General features: G+C 45.2%; 1 protein-coding gene across 1 annotated transcript in view; it reads right to left on the reverse strand.

Moving 5' to 3' along the window:
* Positions 1-23,808, reverse strand: part of ERLEC1 (endoplasmic reticulum lectin 1) — a 331,659-nt gene that overhangs the window by 202,425 nt on the left and 105,426 nt on the right. The window lies entirely within an intron of this gene.

A 23,808-nucleotide genomic window follows, 5' to 3' on the forward strand; every position in this document is an offset into this window, starting at 1 on the left:
GCTGGGGGCGAATGGGAGCTGGGGGGCGGGGGCGTGCAGGAGGTCGCGGCGGGAAAGCGCGAGGGGGGGGACAGGTAGAGTGAGAAGAGCTGGGGGAGGGGGATTTAAGGGTAAAGGGGGGTGAGTGTTAGGAGGTTTAGGAGATTAGGGAGAAAGATAGGAGTAGGGTTGTGAAGATAGGGGAGGGGGTTGTAGAGGTGGGTGAGGGTGAGAGGTAGAGTGAGAGGATAGGAAGATAGGTAATAGAGGGGGTGGCGGGAAGGGGGGAGAGAGAGAAATAGAGAAAATCGATAGATAGAGAAATCGATAGATAGAGAGATAGGTAGATAGGAGGAGGTGGAGAGTGAGGGAGTTAGATAGTGGGATAGAGAGATAGGTAGATAGGAGGAGCGAGGGAGGTAGATAGCGAGCGGGTTAGATAGGGGTGATAGAGAGGGGGGAGGCGAGTGAGGGAGGGGGATGAGGCAGGAGCAGGAGGGCAGGCGCGGGGAGAAGAAGACTGAGGAGGCAGAAGAGCCGAAGGCAGAAGATAGAAGACAGAAGACTGAGGAGGCAGAAGAGCCGAAGACAGAAGAGCGGAAGAGCGGAAGAGCGGAAGAACACAGAAGAACACAGAAGAACACAGAAGAAGATACAGAAAACGAAGAACAGAAGGCAGAAGACCACAGAAGAAGATGAGGAAGAAGAGAAGAAGAGAGAAGACGGGGAAAAGAAGAGTACAGAAGAAGATTACAGACGAGGAGCGAGGAGGAAGAACAGAGAAGAAGAAAAGAAGCAGGAGAGAGGGTGAGTAGCGCGGGGAAGAGCGAGGGGCTGGGAGGTGGGGGGTACTTACTGTGAGGTGGGTCTCAGGAACTCAGGAACCTGGAGGAGCTGGAGGAGCTGAGGCGGCAGGGGGAGCGACCTACCCTTGGGTCAAGGGTCGCTACCACTGTCGCGCAGCAGCCGCCATATGAGGTAGGAGGGGGGGGGGGGAGGGGTCAGCTGGGGGCGAATGGGAGCTGGGGGGCGGGGGCGTGCAGGAGGTCGCGGCGGGAAAGCGCGAGGGAGGGGGGACAGGTAGAGTGAGAAGAGCTGGGGAGGGGGGGTTTAAGGGTGGAGGGGGGTGAGTGTTAGGAGGTTTAGGAGATTAGGGAGAAAGATAGGAGTAGGGTTGTGAAGATAGGGGAGGGGGGGTTGTAGAGGTGGGTGAGGGTGAGAGGTAGAGTGAGAGGATAGGAAGATAGGTAATAGAGGGGGTGGCGGGAAGGGGGGGAGAGATAGAGAAATAGATAGAGAAAATAGATAGATAGAGAAATCGATAGAGAGATAGAGAGATGGGTAGATAGGAGGAGGTGGAGAGTGAGGGAGTTAGATAGTGGGATAGAGAGATAGGTAGATAGGAGGAGTGAGGGAGGTAGATAGCGAGCGGGTTAGATAGGGGTGATAGAGAGGGGGGAGGCGAGTGAGGGAGGGGGATGAGGCAGGAGGGCAGGCGCGGGGAGAAGAAGACGGAGGAGGCAGAAGAGAAGAAGGCAGAAGACAGAAGAGCACAGAAGAAGATACAGAAAACGAAGAACAGAAGGCAGAAGACTACAGAAGAAGATGAGGAAGAAGAGAAGAAGAGAGAAGACGGGGAAAAGAAGAGTACAGAAGAAGATTACAGACGAGGAGCGAGGAGGAAGAACAGAGAAGAAAAGAAGAAAAGAAGCAGGAGAGAGGGTGAGTAGCGCGGGGCAGAGCGAGGGGCTGGGAGGTGGGGGATACTTACTGTGAGGTGGGTCTCAGGAACTCAGGAACCTGGAGGAGCTGCAGCGGCAGGGGGAGCGACCTACCCTTGGGTCAAGGGTCGCTACCACTGTCGCGCAGCGGCCGCCATATGAGGTAGGAGGGGGGGGGTGGGGTCAGCTGGGGGCAAATGGGAGCTGGGGGGCGGGGGCGTGCAGGTGGTCGCGGCGGGAAAGCGCGAGGGAGGGGGGGACAGGTAGAGTGAGAAGAGCTGGGGGAGGGGGGTTTAAGGGTGGAGGGGGGTGAGTGTTAGGAGGTTTAGGAGATTAGGGAGAAAGATAGGAGTAGGGTTGTGAAGATAGGGGAGGGGGGGTTGTAGAGGTGGGTGAGAGGTAGAGTGAGAGGATAGGAAGATAGGTAATAGAGGGGGTGGCGGGAAGGGGGGGAGATAGAGAAATAGATAGAGAAAATAGATAGATAGAGAAATCGATAGATAGAGAAATAGATAGATGGAGAGATAGGTAGATAGGAGGAGGTGGAGAGTGAGGGAGTTAGATAGTGGGATAGAGAGATAGGTAGATAGGAGGAGTGAGGGAGGTAGATAGCGAGCGGGTTAGATAGGGGTGATAGAGAGGGGGGAGGCGAGTGAGGGAGGGGGATGAGGCAGGAGCAGGAGGGCAGGCGCGGGGAGAAGAAGACGGAGGAGGCAGAAGAGCCGAAGGCAGAAGACAGAAGAACGCAGAAGAACACAGAAGAACGCAGAAGAACGCAGAAGAACGCAGAAGAAGATACAGAAAACGAAGAACAGAAGGCAGAAGACCACAGAAGAAGATGAGGAAGAAGAGAAGAAGAGAGAAGACGGGGAAAAGAAGAGTACAGAAGAAGATTACAGACGAGGAGGAAGAACAGAGAAGAAGAAAAGAAGCAGGAGAGAGGGTGAGTAGCGCGGGGCAGAGCGAGGGGCTGGGAGGTGGGGGGTACTTACTGTGAGGTGGGTCTCAGGAACTCAGGAACCTGGAGGAGCTGCAGCGGCAGGGGGAGAGACCTACCCTTGGGTCCAGGGTCGCACCACTTATGGTGGCAGTTCGGGAAGAATTTAAAAGGGGTGTTTTCCATGACCCCTACCGTGCTTCATTTTCCTGCTCTGTGGATTTCTTTGGCGTTCCGTGCCGGGGAATGTGTTTGGCTGTCTTCTTGCCTTAGTTTCTGTTGGATTTGGCATTATCTTCCCGTGAATAAAAACATTCAAATTATTTTTTTTACGTTTTCAGCATTCTCTCCAAAAAACTTCGGAGCTCCTTCCTTGCTTTCAGACCCAGTGACAGAAAAAAAATCTGAAGATGGCTATCAAGCACAGGAACTTTCGGGGCGCAGTCTGATGTCATGCAGGGGACGGACCTAACACCAAATGGTGGTTGACAATGCCCAGAAGAAATTTAAAAAAAGACAATTCCAGACCCAACCACTAAATGGCAGAATGATGCACAGCGTGTGAATCCAGAATAGGTTTCATGCTGCAAAACAATGGCTTACATAGTCCCTAAAGCTACGAAGGCAACAACTTAATAAAGCAGCCAGACTCCTAAAGCTCCAGGACTCGGAAAGCAGCCAACTCAGCTCTTGCCTAGAACTAAAAAAGAAATAAAAGGAGGCGTTAGGGGAAGCTAAGTGGGTCACATGGAGTAGGAGTGGATAAACATCATATAGGCTTGTAAGGGAAAGTAAAGCATGCCGCTTTGGTCCATCATTAATCAACTTCAGTGAGGGTCTGTCGGAGTTCTAAGCAATACGGTGTCAGAGAAACAGCAGGTAGCCCACATCTCCAAATTATATCAGAATCAGAAGGTAGTTGAATTACCATCAAACACACGCACCAGGACGGCCCCATCAAACTTTGAGTAGAAAAAAATATAAGGGAGACTATGGATCTACAGTACTTAAAAATGACCAGTCTTCTGGAGCAGCCAATCATGCAAAATGTTTAACGCCTGTGTTACAGAAAACAAGATACCAGATTCATCGAAAGGGGCAACTCTACACCCTATCTATAAGAAGGGCCCTTCGAAGACCCAGATAGTTACTGTAAGATTGAGCTGCTCGATACCAACACAAAAATATTTGCTAGGACTTGGAATCCTAGCCTGCAAATTTAAACTTAATACCCCGAAATCAAACTGGCGTCCGCCCTTCATCAAGCACCTTTGACAACCTTAATGCATTGACTATACTAGCCAAAAAATATAAAAGGAAGAAACTAGACTTGTACACTTGTTCTGTTGACTTATCCAATGCATTCAATTCAGTAGATAAGTCATCGACTGAGGAGAAAGCTAGAGGACTATGAGATTTCTTGAAATCTGCTAAAAGGAATACAGCTCTTATACTCTGAGAACTGGGCCAGGGTTACAATTGACAGAGGCATCAAACAAGGCTGTGTACTGACCCTAACTTCATTCAATCTATTTCTGGCAGACCTGTGCATGCAATTGGACGCCGCCAGCTCCCATTCCCCCAAACTGGGCCAATACTTAACAGCACTATTATATGCAGACAATACAGTTTTCTTAAATCTTTCAGACACTGGCATGCAAAACTTGCTAACTGCTTTCCACCAATATTGCAAGCTAAATAAGCTGCATTTAAACACCCTGAAAGCAATGATGGTGTCTCAAATTGCATTTTTGCAAGTCCTGGCAACCAAACTGCAAAGTCCACCTTGGCGTCCACTGCTCAGTGTGATTAAGGCAAAGTTTCTTCCCATGTGGTCATATGGTCTGGAAATCTTCCCCGGCAAGGTTGACAACTTCTTGAATGCCACTCAGAGCAAAGCCTTTCGCCTTCTCATTTTACAGCTGCACATTACCTCTACGGCGCAAGTCAGACTGGAATTTGGACTCCAGGAGCAAGAACTGGTACAAGAGGGGGCATTCCTTAAATAAGCCTCACTGTTGAGACAGGCAATGGCAAAACACTTACCACACAAATCCTTTAAGCAATTACTGACTTAACAATTTAAGCAGTTCTCGTGGAACAACGACAAAGGTACGTTTAGCTTTCGTTCTTATGTATGGATGACTATCAACACAAGGTGCCAAATGGTCAGCCATGTATGGCTGCCTTATTGAAAAAGTACCTAAAATAGAAGTGCTCTACGTTTTCCTAGACCTACTTCCTTCGCTCGATGCAGCTCCAAAATGGGGTTTGCCCTCAAACTGCGAGAGATGCAGTATATGTGTATACCCTTGGGAGGACTTTTTATATATACTTTGCGTATGACCTGCACTGCTCCCTTGGCATAAAATCTACCTCAGAAACATCTTAAAGCCAATGGTATTAGGACCTGCCACCACGGAATCGTGTTCTGTCTAAAGGGGCTGACACCTCAATATATGGCATGCTTTGCAAAATTTATATTAAAAGCTGACCACCTACTCAAGCAAGTTTCAATCAATCAAGAAGGAATTTTGAACACAGCGGGCTAATTGCATCTGCACCATGTCGGACTCCTTCCTTTTGGTTTATTGTCATGCCATATGTAAAACTTGCACTGCATTTTAACTCGCCATCGATTCTAACTCTTTTGTGGTTAGGCTCCTGAGCTAGCACAATATAACAGTGAGCCGCTTTTACAATGCAGAACTTTCAGTCTTCACAAGGTACTGTGGTGGCTCATTTTCATTTCTGCCCTCTAGCCCTACTGATGAGAAGCATTGCAGCATTTGAACTTAACTTGTGTCACAGCTCGGCTGACTTTTAATCTACCATTGGGTTTTTTAAACCTTATTTGTATACTGGTACCTTTTTTTTTCTTTCTTTCTTTACGGTGTTCAGAGCACCCAATGAATTGTCTGTGCTCTACTTTAGTCTTAACTTTTCTTTGTTGTTGATTACAATAATTCTTATTAATCGAGCAAATACATTTTTCAAAAAAAAGAAGAAAAAAAAAAAATGAAAATACGTACCCAGTCTGACACTTAGGCTCATGCCCACGTCAGGCCTATTTCAGAGAACAGAAATATGTTTCTTATTAAAACATTGTACAGGCCAAGGAAAAACAGGGAAGTCATTATGGCCAGGATATTCAGCCACGCTGCATGACATTTCACTGCTGACCTCAACCTTGTCTCTACAACCGTTCACGGAGACGGTGGGTAGACCCTTATTTTCCAGGTAATAGGGGTGAGCGCTTCTAGGAAGCTGGCCTGGTGGGTACCTGAGGTAATTACACCTTATACCAGGTCCAGGTATCCCCTATTAGTGTGGGCAGTGTCCAGAAGCCAGCCTCTCTAGAGGTAGCTGTGAATTAGCTGCAAAGGCTTATCTATGAGACATGCAAAGCTCATGCAATACCACTGTAGTCACACAGCACTTACACACATGGAGGAAAACACTCAGTGTTACAAAAATAGAGGGTCTTTATTACAGTAACAGAACCAAAACACTAGATAGGCAGCCCTCCAATAGGAAGTAAGTAAACACACTAAATATGTACACTAATTATCAGAAATAGGTATAAAAAATGATAGAAAACAGTGCAAATGCAAATAGACAATAGTGACCCTAGGGGGAGCCCAAACCATATACTAAAAAAATGGAATGCAAATGCAGGACCCCCAACTGGCTAATTGGAATGTGTAGAGGGGATCTAGTGATACTAGGAAACGCCAAAGGTAAGTACCACAGTGCCTCCTAGCGACCAGTGAGAAAGGAGTAAGTTACTGGATTTTCCCCAAACCCCGCAAAATGGAGGAAAAGAAGAACATGCAACACCCAGACAAGACTGCAAGAAACTAGCGGTGGATTCTTGAAGTGGAAGACCTGTGGAAGAAGGGGACCAAGTCCAGAAGTCACAGAAGAGTCCAGGAGGAGTAGGAGCTACTAACCACCCAGAGGTGGTTGCAGGAGTTGGTCGACAGTAGGATGGAGATGGGCAGGAATGCAGCCATGGAGCAGATGATGAGTTCCTGGAGGATGCAGTCTACATCCCACGCCAGATGGATGATTGCAGTCGGTCAGTGGTCAGGAAGAGCCACCAACAAGCCTTGGCAAAGGCAGAAGTTGCGGTGATGCAAAAGTGGAGCTGCCGGGGACCAGAAAGGTCCAGGAGGACTCAACCCATGGAGGAAGTGTTAGGGGGACCTTCAGCAAGGTAGAGACTCCACAGAAGAAGAGGCAGCCCCCAGAGGAGACCCCACTGGATGCGTAACCAGGAGTCGCAGAGGACCCCACACGCAGCACAACTGGAGAAGGGTCCCACGCCGCAGGAGAAGCACCAAGAGGGCTGTGCGTAGCAGGAAGGAGTGCTGGGGGAAGGGGTGACACGGAGCATGAAGATCCCTTGGAGGAGATGCAAACAAGCCTTGATAGCTGCGAGAGCGGTGCACAGGGGTGCTGTCCTGCGTGGGAAGGCTCCACCAAAACTGGACAGCTGACAGAGGACTACTCCGGCCCACCACCCGTGATGCAGGATCCATGCAGCCCAGGATGAGAGGAGATCCACACAGCTGGTTGTCGTTGCAGTTGGTGCCTGTGGATGCAGGGGAGTGACTCCTTCAATCCAAGGGAGATTCCTTCTTCCTTCTCATGCAGGCTGATGACTTGCCGCCCTCAGAGGATGAACAGCTTGGGAAATGTTGCAGAAGCTGGAAGGAGCCGTGGAAACAATGTTGCAAGCAGAGTCTTTGTCATGGATGCAGACTGTCGGTTCCTGGAGGGTTCAGTCGCTGTTCCAATGGCTAGATGTTGAAGCAGAGGTTGCAGAGGAGTCCTGCTGGAATCCTGCAAGTCGAATCTGAGGACCCACCCAAGAGAGAGACCGTAAATAGCCCTGAAAGGGGGACTGGTCACCTAGCTAGGAGAACACCTATCAGGAGGGGGCTCTGTCGTCACCTGCCTGACCTGGCCACTCAGATGCTCCCAGAGGTCTCTGCCAACCTTGGATATAAGATGACGGAACCCCTAGTGATGGTTAGGGGAGTGGTCACTCCTCTTTCCACTGTCCAGTTTCACGCCAGAGCAGACTACGGGGTCCCTGAATGGGTGTAGACTGCTTTATGCACAGAGGGCACTAAACGTGCCCTTCATAGCATACCAGTGGCTTGGGGAGGCTACCCCTCCCAAGCCATGTAACACCTATTTACAAGGGGGGAGGGTGTTACACCCCCCACCCCCAAGGAAATCCTTTATTCTGCCTTCCTAGGCTTGACCTGTTCAAGCCACAGGAGGGCAGAAACCTATTTGAGGGATGGCAACAGCTTGGGCTGCCTGGAAAACCTCAGAAGGCTGGTAGGTGCAATGCTGGGGGTGCTCTAAGGAGCCCCCAGAGTGCATGGAATCATACTTCCAATACTGGCAACAGTATTGGGGTATGATTCCGACATGTTTGTTACCAAACATGCCCAGGTTCGGAGTTACCATTATGTAGCTGGACACAGATAGTGACCTATGTTCAGTACCCGCATAAAATGGCGTCCCCGCACTCACAAAGTCCAGGAAAATGGAACTGGAGTTCGTGGAGGCACCTCTGCTAGTGCAGGGGTGCCCTCGCACTCAGGTACTTGCACCCTGCCCTCTGGGCTAGGAGGACCTGCCATAGGGGTGATATAGTACCCTGTTGTAGTGACATTTAGAGAAAAGGGTGCATGCACCCTTTCACACAGGCTGCAATGGCAGGCCTGTAGATACATTTTGCATGGGCTCCCCATGGGTTGCATAATATGCAACCCCTGGTACCCCAATGCCCTGAGTACCTAGGTACCATATACTAGGGACTTACAAGGCGGGCACCAGTATGCCAAATGTCAGGTGTGTGTGTGGTCCAAGCAACCAAGTTTGAAGGGAGAGAGCATAATCACTGGGGTCCTGGTTAGCAGTGCCCACACTGACAAACAGGCAATGCACATCCCGCCATCTAGTGTTGGGCTCGGAGTGTTACAAGTTGTTTTTCTTCGAAGAAGTCTTTTCGAGTCACGAGATCAAGGGACTCCTCCCCTTTCGGCTCCATTGTGCATGGGCGTCGAATCCATCTTAGATTGTTTTCCCCGCAGAGGGTGAGGTAGGAGTTGTGTATATAGTAATAGTGCCCATGCAATGGAGTAAGTATGTATGTACATAAAGTGACTAAAAGTGATATATTTACAAATTTACAAATGTACAAGTTTAATTTTTTGTCAACTTAAAACGGCTACAGGCTCCTGGGGAGGTGGGAGGGCGCATGTGAATCTGCAGCGTCTCATGCCACGAACAGATGTACACTGGGTAAGTGACATTTTCCGTTCGATGGCATGTGTAGCTGCTGATACACATGCTGTGCATAGACTAGTAAGCAGTTATCTCCCCAAAAGCGGTGGTTTAGCCTGTAGGAGTTGAAGTTGTTTGAAATAATGTCCTTAATACTGCTTGTCCTACTGTGGCTTGCTGTGTTGTTAACACATCCACGCAGTAATGCTTGGTAAATGTATGAGGTGTAGACCATGTGGCTGCCTTACAGATTTCAGTCATTGGTATGTTTCCTAGAAAGGCCATGGTGGCACCTTTCTTTCTAGTGGAGTGTGCCATTGGTGTAATAGGCAGTTCTCTTTTTGCTTTTATATAACAGGTTTGAATACATTTAACTATCCATCTGGCAATGCCTTGTTTGGATATTGGATTCCCTGTATGAGGTTTTTGGAAAGCAACAAACAATTGTTTTGTTTTGCAAATTTGTTTGGTTCTATCAATGTAGTACATTAGTGCCCTTTTGATGTCTAATGTATGTAATGCTCTCTCAGCTACAGAATCTGGTTCTGGGAAGAACACTGGGAGTTCCACTGTTTGATTTAAGTGGAACGGTGATATGACTTTAGGTAAGAATTTAGGATTTGTGCGTAGAACTACTTTATGTTTGTGTATCTGTATAAAGGGTTCTTGTATGGTAAAGGCTTGTATTTCACTTACTCTTCTGAGAGATGTGATAGCTATTAGAAAGGCTACTTTCCATGTTAAGTACTGTATCTCACATGAGTGCATGGGTTCAAATGGTGGACCCATGAGTCGTGTTAATACAATGTTGAGGTTCCACAAAGGAACTGGTGGTGTTCTTGGTGAGATAATCCTTTTCAGACCCTCCATAAATTCTTTTATGACTGGGATTCTAAATAATGAAGTTGAATGTGTTATTTGCAGATAAGCCAAAATTGCTGTGAGATGTATTTTAATGGATGAAAAAGCTAACTTAGACTTTTGTAAGTGTAGTAGGTAGCTTACGATGTTTTTTGCAGATGCGTGTAATGGTTGGATTTGATTATTATGGCAGTAATAAACAAACCTTTTCCACTTATTTGAGTAGCAATATCTTGTGGTTGGTTTCCTAGCCTGTTTTATGACCTCCATGCATTCTTGTGTAAGGTCTAGATGTCCGAATTCTAAGATTTCAGGAGCCAAATCGCTAGATTTAGTGATGCTGGATTCGGGTGTCTGATCTGTTGTTTGTGTTGAGTTAACAGATCTGGTCTATTTGGCAGTTTGATATGAGGCACTACTGACAGGTCTAGTAGTGTTGTGTACCAAGGTTGTCGTGCCCAAGTTGGTGCTATCAGTATTAGTTTGAGTTTGTTTTGACTCAATTTGTTTACTAGATACGGAAGGAGTGGGAGAGGGGGAAAAGCGTATGCAAATATCCCTGACCAACTCATCCATAGCGCATTGCCTTGAGAATGAGGCTGTGGGTACCTGGATGCGAAGTTTTGGCATTTTGCGTTTTGTTTTGTTGCGAATAGGTCTATTTGCGGTGTTCCCCATCTTTGGAAGTAAGTTTGTAGTATCTGGGGATGAATTTCCCATTTGTGGATCTGTTGGTGATCCCAAGATAGATTGTCGGCTAACTGGTTCTGAATTCCTGGTATGAATTGCGCTATTAGGCGAATGTGGTTGTGAATCGCCCAATGCCATATCTTTTGAGCTAAGAGACACAATTGTGTCGAGTGTGTCCCTCCCTGTTTGTTCAGATAATACATTGATGTCATGTTGTCTGTTTTGACAAGAATGTGTTTGTGAGTTATTAGTGGTTTAAATGCTTTCAATGCTAGAAATACTGCTAGTAGTTCCAAGTGATTTATATGAAGTTGTTTCTGTTGAGTGTCCCATTGTCCCTGGATGCTGTGTTGGTTGAGGTGTGCTCCCCACCCTACCGTGGAAGCATCTGTTGTGATCACGTATTGAGGCACTGGGTCTTGGAAAGGCTGCCCTTGGTTTAAATTTATAGTATTCCACCCTTGAATCGAGGTGTATGTTTGGCGGTCTATCAACACTAGATCTTGAAGTTGACCCTGTGTTTATGACCATTGTGATGCTAGGCACGGTTGTAAGGGCCGCATGTGTAATCTTGCGTTTGGGACAATGGCTATGCATGAGGACATCATGCCTAGTAGTTTCATCACTAATTTTACTTGGAACCTTTGGTTTGGGTGCATGGCCTGTATTATGTTTTGGAATGCCTGTACCCTTTGTGGACTTGGAGTGGCAATCCCTTTTTTTTTGTGTTGATTGTTGCTCCTAAGTACTGTTGTATTTGACATGGCTGTAGGTGTGATTTTTGGTAGTTGAGTGAGAACCCTAGCTTGTGAAGGGTTTCTATAACGTATTTTGTGTGTTGTGAACACTGTTCTTGCGTATTGGTTTTGATTAACCAATCGTCCAGATACGGGAACACATGTATTTGCTGTCTTCTGATATGGGCTACCACTACGGCAAGGCATTTTGTAAAGACTCTTGGCGCTGTTGTTATCCCGAATGGCAACACTTTGAACTGGTAATGTACCCCTTGGATTACAAATCTTAAGTATTTTCTGTGGGAAGGATGTATGGGTATATGGAAATACGCATCCTTGAGGTCTAATGTTGTCATGTTGTCTTGTTGTTTGAGCAATGGGATTACGTCTTGAAGTGTCACCATGTGAAAGTGATCTGAATTGATGTAAAGATTTAGTGTTCTGAGATCTAAGATGGGTCTTAGATTTTTGTCTTTTTTGGGTATGAGAAAGTACAGGGAGTAAACACCCGTTCCTTTCTGATGATTGGGTACTAGTTCTATTGCATCTTTTTGCAACAATGCTTGGACCTCCAGCTGTAATAGATCCATGTGTTGTTTGGACATGTTGTGTGTTTTGGGTGGCACATTTGGTGGAAATTGTAGGAATTCTATGCAATAACCATGTTGGATAATGGCTAGAACCCACGTGTCTGTTGTTATTTCCTCCCAGTTTTGGTAAAACTCTGTTAGTCTCCCCCCCACTGATGTCATGTGTTGGGGATTTGCGACACTGAAGTCACTGTTTATTTTGATTGGTCTTGGGACTTTGGAACTTTCCCCTAGTTTTAGGGAACTGTCCACCTCTGTATAGTCCTCGAAAACTTCCTCTCTGATACTGGCTCTGGTATGTGGGTCTGGTTTGTGAGGTTGAGGGTTCTGTGCTTTGTCCCCGAAAGCCCCCTCTAAAAGGTGTTTTCCGAAATGTGCCTCTGCCCTGTGGGGAGTAGAGCGCGCCCATGGCCTTGGCCGTATCTGTGTCCTTTTTAAGTTTCTCGATAGGAGTGTCCACCTCCAGCCCAAACAACTGCTGTCCGTTAAAAGGCATATTAGGCACCGCCTGTTGAATTTTGGGCTTGACTCCTGAGGTGCGTAGCCATGCGTGTCTCCGTATGGTGACCACCGTATTTACAGTCCTTGCAGCTGTGTCTGCTGCATCCATTGTCGACCGTATCTGGTTATTAGAGATACTTTTGCCCTCTTCCACAACCTGTTGTGCACGCTTTTGGAACTCTTTGGGTAGATGTTCTATGAAGTGTCGCATTTCGTCCCAATGAGCTCTATCATATCTCAATAGCAAGGCCTGTGAATTGGCAATGCGCCATTGGTTGGCTGCTTATGCCGCGATTCTTTTCCCTGCTGCGTCGAACTTGCGACTTTCCTTGTCGGGTGGTGCTGCATCTTCCGAGGAGTGCGAGTTCGTCCTTTTGCGAGGTGCACCTACTACCACTGAGTCCGGTGTCAATTGCTGCGTGATGTACACAGGGTCTGTTGGGGGAGGTTTGTACTTTTTCTCCACCCTAGGAGTGAGTCCGAGTCCGAGTCAGCAATGGAGAAGGTTTCTTCTTCCTCCAAGTCTTGGTGTCCTGCCGACGCCATTTGAAGTCTTCTTTCTCTCCGGTCCCTTAGAGTTTTCCTCAACCGAAACGCTCGACAGGCCTCGCAGGTATCCTCTTTGTGTTCGGGAGACAAATTACAGACCAAATGCTGATCTGTGTAAGGATACTTGTTGTGGCATTAGGGGCAGAAGCGGAATGGGGTCCGTTCCATTAGCCTTGAAGACGCACGTGGTCGGGCCGACCAGGCCCCGCCGGGGAATCGAAAACCCCGAAGGGCCACCGGAGCTCTTCAAAATTCGGTGTCGATCTGCGTTATCTAACCCGATACCGAACGCAAACAATACTGTCAAATTTTCAGAGATTTAACTAACTTTCCGAACCGAAACACGAAGCGAAGAGGAACACGTCCGAACCCGATGGCGGAAAGAAAACAATCTAAGATGGAGTCGACGCCCATGCGCAATGGAGCCGAAAGGGGAGGAGTCCCTCGATCTCGTGACTCGAAAAGACTTCTTCGAAGAAAAACAACTTGTAACACTCCGAGCCCAACACTAGATGGCGGGATGTGCACAGCATGTGTATCTGCAGCTACACATGCCATTGAACATATATGTATATGTCATTCCAGTATGCTGCAGTTGTTTATTGTCTTCTCACTGGTCATAACAATCCTAATCCTGTTATGTCTCAGTGTCCTAATAATTGCAGCTCATATATTTTATCGTAGATTGCAGTCCTTTCAATAAATATATTAAAAACAATCCTGCTTCTTTTCTTTGGCCTATGTGTGTCTATGAGACCTTTGCTAACGAGAGAAAGGTGTGAGATTTGTCAACCATAACACCCCCCTGAAATATCACTGAGTGTCATGCGTCAGGCTGCTACAAATCACCTTTGCTTTTTGTGTTTTGGTGAGGTGCTGCTAGATAGCCGAAAGAGATGGGCCAACATCTGCCAACATGATGTGGGACTGACTCAGTCACCCACGAACGGTGGTGCTGCTGCCCCGAATCCAGCATTCCTGTTCCAATAACGAGAGTCCTATGAGATGGTGCTGCCAAAGTTGGTAAGCCACTAATTATACAGGTCCCTGGAGTATCTCTGTCTCATAAAAACGCTAAAGGTACCCTAAGTACCGTTAGACGGAGATGTCCAAGGTGTTAGGGAAAATCCTCCTCACCTGAATAGGGAGCACCTATCTAGGCTGTTGGTTGCTCAAGCATGAACTTTAAAAGGATTCTCCCGCTGGTGTTGTCGACTCTGATACCTATTCCTTAATATGGCAAAACCAGTAAATATCCGAGAGAACTGTAGACAACCTGTCACACAGTTCCTGGATTAACAAATGAGTTGGGGATGTTACATTCGATGTTGAAGCTCACAACGCTCACAGAACAGAAATATTTTACTCATGGGTCACCTTCACAACAATAAATGCAGACTCAACTACATTTCATACATAATCAACTACATTTCATACATACAGAATAATAAATGTACCACCACAATATAGAGCATACCAATATTTAGAAATACCCTTAAATTATCATCAACACCAAGACTGGCTTAATGGCGCCCTTCCACATATAATACAACCTTTTAGGTTAGGTCCTTTAAGCAATGACGGACCAACCTGGCCAATATTGGACACATATACACCACATCACAATGTGCAAGCTATGCAAGTACCTTAAGTACGCACATTATACAATGAGCTAGTAGCAATATACAGACGCTTAGTGCAATGCGTAATGCAGACCTTAAACACCACCCCAGCGAGGGCTGCTCCAGCTATAAATCAATTTGCCGTTACAGGGATAAATCCACAAAATGTCCATTCAATAATGGGAAAAGCACCCACAGGACGACAGAAGATTCCATTCTGGATTGCACAAAAAACAAACCAGCTGGAAGCAGTGCTTCACCATATGGGCCCTCAAGATAAACATAGAATTCTCACAATATGCTTGCCATTTGGAACGGTTCTCTAAATAGAGGACTGTGCCACTTGGGGTACAGTCTTTGGCACAATATATACTATTACACATGGTACACCGACACTTGTGAATTTCACAGGAAGTGTTGAAACAAATTCAAAATGAACACACGGCCGCCCCAGCCCTGGACTTGGGGATGGAACTGATGTGTAATTTTGAGACAGTCCTCAATAATTTTAAGCACTATTAAAGGGGAAGCTGCAGCATTGGCGATTCACCAATGGCTCCAAGAGGTTCTTCAGCAGGATCAGGAGCATGAGGTGCCAAAGATTATTTCAGAAACGTATACTGGTATAGGTTGGGATAGTCTGGGGGCAGACTAACTAAACCTCAACTACAGAGTACTTCACCAAGAAGAGTATTAAGGGAGAACAAAAGAGCTCTAAAAAACGCTGGGATATACAAAAACAAAGATAGAAGAATGCAGAGAGGAGAATCTCCATCACTGGAGACATCAGAAACAAAGGTACAAAACAACCTTAGAAATAGGGAAACTTTAAAAACATCAGATAATATCAATATACTGACAGCTGCCAATCTCGTTCCTTCCAGGAAACACTGGATAAACGGAGTGACAGAGAAGGGTGGTCAGAACACTGAAGCAACTACGTGAAGCAGAAAAAGGATTGACAATGTTCCTCAGGGACTTTCACAAAAAAGGAAGAGAAACTTCCACAGCAAAAGCCCCAATTTAAAAAGAAAAAGGTTGCAGCAATACCAGTTAAAGATGCCTCTCGTATTGAGAACATTATCGCACAACACGACTTAGGCAGTGTCTCTGCTAGACAGAGGTCACCATATGTTGCCACAGTCTTATAGATCTTCTGGATGTGACACCAACTAACAACTTCCTTTAAGTCGAAACAGCAGATAGGCACGTCTCCCCAACCGACATTCAGATTGAGGGAGACATAGCGTGTACTATTAAATGTGTCTTCAAGGGAAGATTAACATTAAATTATGATTTTTTATTGGCTGAAAAGGTTTGGCCACCTGAATTTATCCACGTGCTACCACAAGGGGTAGATGTAATTTTGGCTTCTTTCTCAGTTCTAGTTCCAGATGTATTAAAGGGAAGCCTATGCTGCAGGTTGGGCCCTGGCACAGGGTCACGCACTGTATCGTGGTCATGCACTGTAGTGCAACCATGTACGGTGGGATAGAGATTTTCTCTTACATTTAATACCAATTAGATCAACTCCACAGATCCATCCTCAATATCCAATTAAACATGAAGCGAAAGCACCCGTGGGAGAGATTCTCACACAACTTGAGTACAAGGGAGTAATAGTATCCTGTGTCTCTGCAATGAATAACCCATTATTTCCCATAGCAAAACCTGGCTATTCATATAGAATAGTCTTAAATTACAGACATTTAAACAGTCATACATGCACATTTCCCATCCAAAATGCACAAAGCACAGCACTTAACAATACAGTGCATCAAAAATACAAAACAGCCTTTGACATTTCCAATGATTTGTTCTGCCAAACTCTAGTGCCCAAAAGCCAGGATTGAAGTGCCTTCAGTGTGCTTGGCTCTCAGAGGCGATTTTGCAGTTTATCTCAGGGGTACAAGAACAGCCCTGGGGTGTTTTCTGCCCATGTAACATCAATGTTACACAATACTGACCCTGCGGCTTTAACTTATGTCAATGCCATTTATATCACAGATGAAAACCTCAATGCCCATTTGGCCCAGGGGGAATAACATCATCTTAGGATTTTCTGCCCAAGGATACAAATTCAATTTCAAGAAAACCAAAATTGCTTTTCTTAGTTTCTTATTTTTAGGATACAAACTGTCTGATGAGGGCAAGAGCCTGGCCCCTCACTTTATAGAAAAATGCACTTAACATCAACATCCAAACTCCATCAAGAAACTACAGTCATTGCTGGTGCCTTTAATTTTTTGCAGAACATAGATTCCTGACTATGCACAGCATATAAAACCAATTTAGGATTTAATTCATCCAGATTTTTCAAGCAAACACTGCACACCAGAAATACACACAAACTCAGAGATTTACAACAAGATATGCTAGCAGTACAACACTTGCACACATGTGGTAACAAAACAAATGTGGTCGTCAGAACAATCCCTGGTGCCATCTGGTTCACCTAAGTCACATTTAATGAGGGCGACACTGTATCCATAACATACAAATCAAATTTGTACTCTAATGCAGAACAACGATTTGCACCAACAAAAAAAATATGGACAGCTGTACAAATGGCTATCATTAAGAACAGGCCACTTTTTGAAGTGAAACTAATTATTGTTACCACCCCAGAACCAGCACTTGAGGCTATTACCAAAACTAGTGTTCCTAACGTGAAAGCATTCCATCCACATTGGATTCAATGAGCAACCTCCCGTACTGCCATTGATGTTGATTATGTTTTTGAGGTCAAACTACAGACCCAAGAATTTCTACAATATGAACTTGAGTACCCGTGCCCTCCAACATCAAGTCTCTTTAGCAATACAAAATCAAAACAATCATTTACACCAATGGTTCAGCACAACCAGCTGTAGGTACAAAACATCAATATTGCACCCCTTGTGCAGCTGTTAGCGGAGTAATGAGGGATGGTACATTCAACCCTCAATATACCTACACGCAGACACTAGGGCACTGCACAGCACCAGGCTCTAAATTTGGTACTGGAACATATGGATCCTGGGCAGTCTACATTGCTTGGGTGCGATTCCTACTACTGTGTCCAGTCCTACAATGATTACTTACATCATTGGTGCATGAACTGGTTTAGAGACTCAAAAGGAAACACCATCAAACACAAACACTTTTGGGGGAGGGTAGTAGATCCTAGGGACAGACTACCAAGGGCTCATGTAGTTCATACATTGGGCCATCAACATGCAGGAGTACACGATGTAGGAAATACTTTGGCTGCCAAATCCACAGTGGCTACGGCTTTTGTTGCTCGTTCTCATACAAGATTGGATAATGAGACACTGTTGCTGTGAAAGCTTCTGCTGACGACAAGCCTTTACCAAAATCACACCCTGCTAAATATACCTACCTCCTCAGTGCCCAAAATACTGCATTTGGGTGATCATGTGATCCCCAACCAAGATCAGAGATCAAATCTCATTAAAACAGCGCATGAATGTGTTGCTTCTGCCCATGCCGGTGTGGCCGCTACTATATCCCTGCTACAAAAACACCATTGGTGGCTAAGTCTATACAAACAGACTAAACAGTATGTCCTTTGTTGTGACATCCACCAACAAATTAAGGGGTCCACCAAACGCCCACCACAGACACTCCTCTTAGTGTCCAAACAAACTGCTACAATGTGTGTACCTGGACCATTGCGGTCCCATACAACCGGACTGTACATACAAATTCATTTTAGTCTTTGTTGATTCATGGTCTAGATTCCTGTGGGTATGGTTACAACAACTGGCTGATGCCCAAACCGTTATTAAAGACTTGTAGGCCTTCATTGGGACATATGCAGTTGAGGCATTCCACTCGGACCAGGGCCCTGCCTTTTCCTCCAGGGCATTCAGGGACAACATGGCAATGATGGGTGTTCCATTCGATTTCTCATCTCCATTTCATCCTGAGGGAAATTCTGTTGTGGAGCGGAAGAACTGAGACTTACAGCAATCCTTAACAGCAATGGTATTAGGTGCTGGTCGCAGCTGGCTTCATCACATAAATGGGGTCCAAAGATCACTAAATCTACCCAGAAGGTCCTTGGGAGGATGCACCCCTTACGAGGTCATGTTTGAGATACCCATGTATGTCTCAGAGCTTGATGGCCCTGGCATGGTGGCGGCAGAAAAACCTTTTGATATAAAAGAACATGTCACTGGTTTAAAGGAAACACAACAATTCTGTGATGAAAATTCATCTGCCTATGCTGTCACCTTGGGAATGAGGGATTTGCCAACAACATATACAGACTGGATTCCTAAAGTAGGGGGTCTAGTAGAGAAAACATTGCTGTAAAAAAGAAGTTTGGCCCATCATATAAAGCACTGGCTCTAGTCCTGGAAATACACGGTACTAGAACTATCATCATTCCACCGCTGCCTGGTTCTAAACAAAACCGCTTTGTTTCAATTGACAATGTCAAATTGCACCATGTGGCCAGTCCTGCACAGTAAACCACGAGGATTCCTGGGTAGTTCCCTAGCCTCCCTCTCTACCCAATGAGATATACCTCTTCAAACATTAAACAATGCTACTGCAAGTAGTAATGCTACAATTGTCTCCCTGAGGTTGGGGAGGGCGGAGGATGAGCTTTTGTTACTTTCCATCACCACTTCACCAACAAAAAACATAGATCTTTACTATACCAACTGAACACAAATGGATGACTTTGTTTATTATGAACAACCACCATTGGGTCCACCTACCAGTTCTGCACCGATAATTACAACTTTTCTTCAAATTCTTCTGCATCTGCCACTGCACCTGTCTCAACAGCATGTAAGCTTTATAAACGGTTTAAAAAAAAGATTTGGGTCATCCATGGTACTATCTATGGATACTGCTGACCATGATTATCATCCTGCTTTGGATTGGGTTTGCCACTGTTTTTTTTTTACTGATAAATGGCCACTATCTTCCTGAATGCTCTGCTGTTGAACTGGTGGATGAGGTTTTGACACCTTACCTTTCTTCCCAAAAGATCCAAAAAGACTTGTCTCTTGTGAACATTTCAGCTGTTTCGATTCATGATGGGACTGTTTGGGATAAAGTACCATATAATATATTTGGACCTACTGAGGTCATTCAAATGCCATAAGTCTTCAAAGTTTCAATTTATTATATTATTACACCTGGGGTCGTTTCTGACGACTGGGATATTAAAACAAATGATTGCATGCTTTCAGAGATTGAATATTACACTGTATTTGAAAGTAAAGCTGTATATATGAACACAGCGAATGATGGGAAATGTTCCTTTACCATCATTGTGGACGCTCCTTTCTGCACCAAGCTAGTACCCAGAGATCAGTTTTTAATTACACACGGTGGCGGCATTGTCTGACTCCACCAGTGGGGAGTTCCAGAACATTTGTAGAACGATTTGCATAGTTTTCTGGGTATGATGTCAAGAATGCATACTCATAATACTTTAAATTACCTCCTGCTAAAGTGAGAAAAATATTGCTAACTGACAAAATTAATCTATTCTGATTCCTTTGTTTCCCGACTAGATGTTGAGGGCTATGAATTTTGGAAAATTTCTATTGATTTGAAGAGTGTATGGGGAACACATGACTGGCAAATATAGGGCAGGGAAGCTTTATTTAGAGCATTTATTATGCCTTTACAACTGGTATTTCTGAATGACAGTTCAGCCATCAACTTGCCTGAGGTTAGCTAAAATAAAAGAACCAACACTAGATAAATTTAACAATTAGAAGACACTTTTAAATTTCAACGAAGAGCAGCTCACTAATTGGGTTCAGAATGGTACCTTTAGTTCCTTACTTTCACATCCTGGCGGGTGGTTATTGTGGCCACTGGACACAAATGGTTTTTAGGCACGTTTTGTAAATTCCACATGTGGTGTCAGAGAAAGCCGACCGGACCCTTGCTACACCACAGCTCAAAACTCTGGTATTATTAGAACATATAGTGTGGATGAAAACTTTGCCAACAGTAGTTACATTCTTCCATTTAGCAGCTATCAAAGAATACCTTAGTCTCCTTTCAGAAGAGGTCGACTTACAGATTTTTTTGGGGGGTCCTAGAAAGCCATGCTCGAAACTTTTTTTATATGCTATATACAATGAAATTTGAAAGCTTTCGCAAATGGAAGTTGATGTACGTTTAAGGCAGACTGATAAAATATACAAAAAGGCTCTAGCCGTTGTCGATAATGGTATGAACATATTGTCCAACCGCATTTACACGCTAAACAATATCGTGTCATCTCCAATAGACATGATTCACAATGATATGGCAATTTTACATCATGGACAAAGTCAACTTAGGTGCATTATGTAGCTGAGATGGTCGGTACAGGTTCTTAGAAACGGCCACAAGCCTTTTACTAAAACAGAAATTCCATCAACAGTATGGCTAACACACGCGGTGATTAATCTGCTCATTTCCACATTTTAGTTTAGCAAGTACTTGAAACATTTTGCAGTTGGCAGGTTTGTGCAGTTGGGGGACAGTTGAATCCAAGAGGTGTGGTAGTTACCTTTCGAATGAAAATGTCTAAATGGCAAAACAGGGGTCTTTTTTAGCAGAAGCAAATGTGACACTGCAAACTCCTTACAGATTTGTAATGCAGCCATTACGGACTTGGCTTGCTATCTGAAGGGTACTTCGGTCTTTGTTCCACCCAATATTTCAGATTCTTTCAAATGGAAATTATGTGATGCCTAGTAGTGAAGGCGGTTGTGGGATGAAGCCTGGAATGGCCTACGTGATTTCGGTTTCCCAAATTATAACTTGCTGTGGCCATGGGGTATTTCCCCCTACACGAGAGATAAAAGTAGCAGAAATGTAGCTGCACATTGCTACTTCAAATGTGAATTTAGACAAGCTGAGCAGACTAGAGGCGCTACGGTTTCAAAAACATATGGCTTTGATATCAGCCATAGAGACCTATGACCTCCAACTAGTAAGGTCATTAGCAGAGATGCAGTCTTTATTAAATACCAATTTCTCCAAACATTTGGAGAGTTGGTGAGCAGGATTTTCAACACATCTAATACTTAGGGAATTGTGCACTTTTATAAGGCTGTGGGGTCAGGATTTGTGAACAGCTTCCAGACTATATATATATATATATATGAAGTGATACCCTCAGCCATCCATTCTCTGAGAGTGTCTTTGGTGGATTTCCAATAACTTTGGCATTGACTGGTGGCATTCTGCCATTGCTATTTTTGATACGTAATGGCTGTCCCATCTCAGCAAAGCGGAATAATGGAGCTCCCACTAGCCCACCTGTGACGCTGTCACATGATGCAGTACTTCAGAGTTTCAATGCTGGAGCAGCTTGAGCTGAATTGGTCATTGACATTTCAACCAATATACTGACCTGTGTGCAGCCGATTTTCTGCTGCTTGTGGTGCTTCTTCAAGTGTGCACCAAAGGTGTGCCTTGCCGTGCAGCCTGTACCTTCTGTGGACAGGGATCTGTTAATGTTCTCAATGAGGGTTCATTCATAGACATGCCCACTGAGATGCCAGTTGATACGCAAGGAATCTTATGAGCCCCCACTTGTTGATTTCCTGGCTCCTTCTACATTTGCCACTGTGAGGAATGTGGCATCTGCACAAACACGCTGGTCAATCTGTCACCTGCAGGGTGGAATCCTTCTTGGCTTCCCTCACCATTAAAGACATCGAAGATTTCCTGCAGGACCATAATTATTGTTGACATTCGATGATTGACGTTTTTGTTTCAAATCCTAAATTGCCACTTTAAATTAGCCTGCCTTGCATGTCATCTTTGGCTTTTGATTTCTTTTATGCATATTTTAATATTCTTTTAGTGTTTTAAGTTTTAGAATCTGCACTCTTGTCCAGACAATGGGGAGGATATTGTGGGTTCATTTTACACCTTGCTTGGACACACATATTTTATCTTAAACCTGACGGCTGTGTCCTCTCAGCTACATATGTGCTCTGATTTCATTTATTCATTTTAGTTAGCCTACTTTTCAGCAGGGATGATTTTATTTTTCCCTAATCGGTTGTGATTCTGCGAAAGCATTGTTACTATAACACTTTAACAGTTGATACACTTTAACAGTTGAACACTTAGTAACACTTTGGTAACACTTTAACAGTTGAATACCTCATCCCAGTGGTGTAATGAAACTGAAAGGGGCACGCCTGCACAGAACATGCAGGGGGCCCACTTCTGGAATCACTCAAACCAGGTGCTGTGCTGAGGGGGGGGCGGCCCTTGAAGCCCCCGAGCACCGCTGTGTCTGCGGTGGCCTTTGTTACATCCCTGCCTCATCCCCGGTATGGCCTCGGGGTAATTGCCCCAAGCAGGGGATCCTGCATCAGACTTCACTGCTGTTGCCCTATTCGAATTTGCATCATATTACTGGCACCTAATGTGTCTCCCGGCCACCACTGGGCAGTTACTGGGACCCTAGCTACCCCCACATGGGCGTGCCCCAAATATCTTCCAAGTGTGATGCCACGGTATACACTTTTGTCAGCCGATACTTGTTTGTTCTATTGTTTGATTTGTTGTATAACTGAGAGAAGCTCTTTAACATGATTGGGATGCTGAAGTGGGTGGTGAGTGGGATACTGTTTGGAATTGTTGTCACCGCCTGAAGACACCCATCCCTGCTGATACACACAACTCTACACCGTTTGCCAAACCATGTCAACTCTATAATACTTATGCCATACTGACACGCTCCGGCCACTAGGACACATCTCACTGTAAACCTGGAATGTACGGGGACTTAATAATCCCCATAAGACATGCCAAATACTGGCCTACTTAGACAGACACAATATACAAACTGTTCTCCTCCAAAAGACACATTTAATGAAACAGCCAGAGAGCGGTATCAGTACAAGTTGGGCTACGGCCTGACTATCCTCCTCCTACTCATCCTCATAATCCAGGAGGGTCTTAATATTAATCAAAAGGGGAGGTACTTACACTGTCACTCAGACGGAGATAGATGACCAGGGTAAACATGCCATCATGGCGCTTTACAGTACGCTGGTCACCTTGGTAAACACCTACAAGCCTAACATATATGATCCTGAGTTCTCCACACACACATATATAAATAAATTGCACCCCATGCAGCCACAGTCGGTCTTGTGGAATGGGGACCGGAATACATACCTCAACTACATACAGGACAGGTCGATACAGACAATGTGGCACAGGGGGACATTCCACCAAGGTTTTGAGAGAGGGAATGGAGAAATATGGACTGGTGGACCTTTGGAGGCTGAGGAACCCATCCAGCTAGGTGGTAAGTTGTAG

This window comes from Pleurodeles waltl, chromosome 5, assembly GCF_031143425.1.
Source record: "Pleurodeles waltl isolate 20211129_DDA chromosome 5, aPleWal1.hap1.20221129, whole genome shotgun sequence".
Taxonomy (NCBI): Eukaryota; Metazoa; Chordata; class Amphibia; order Caudata; family Salamandridae; genus Pleurodeles; species Pleurodeles waltl.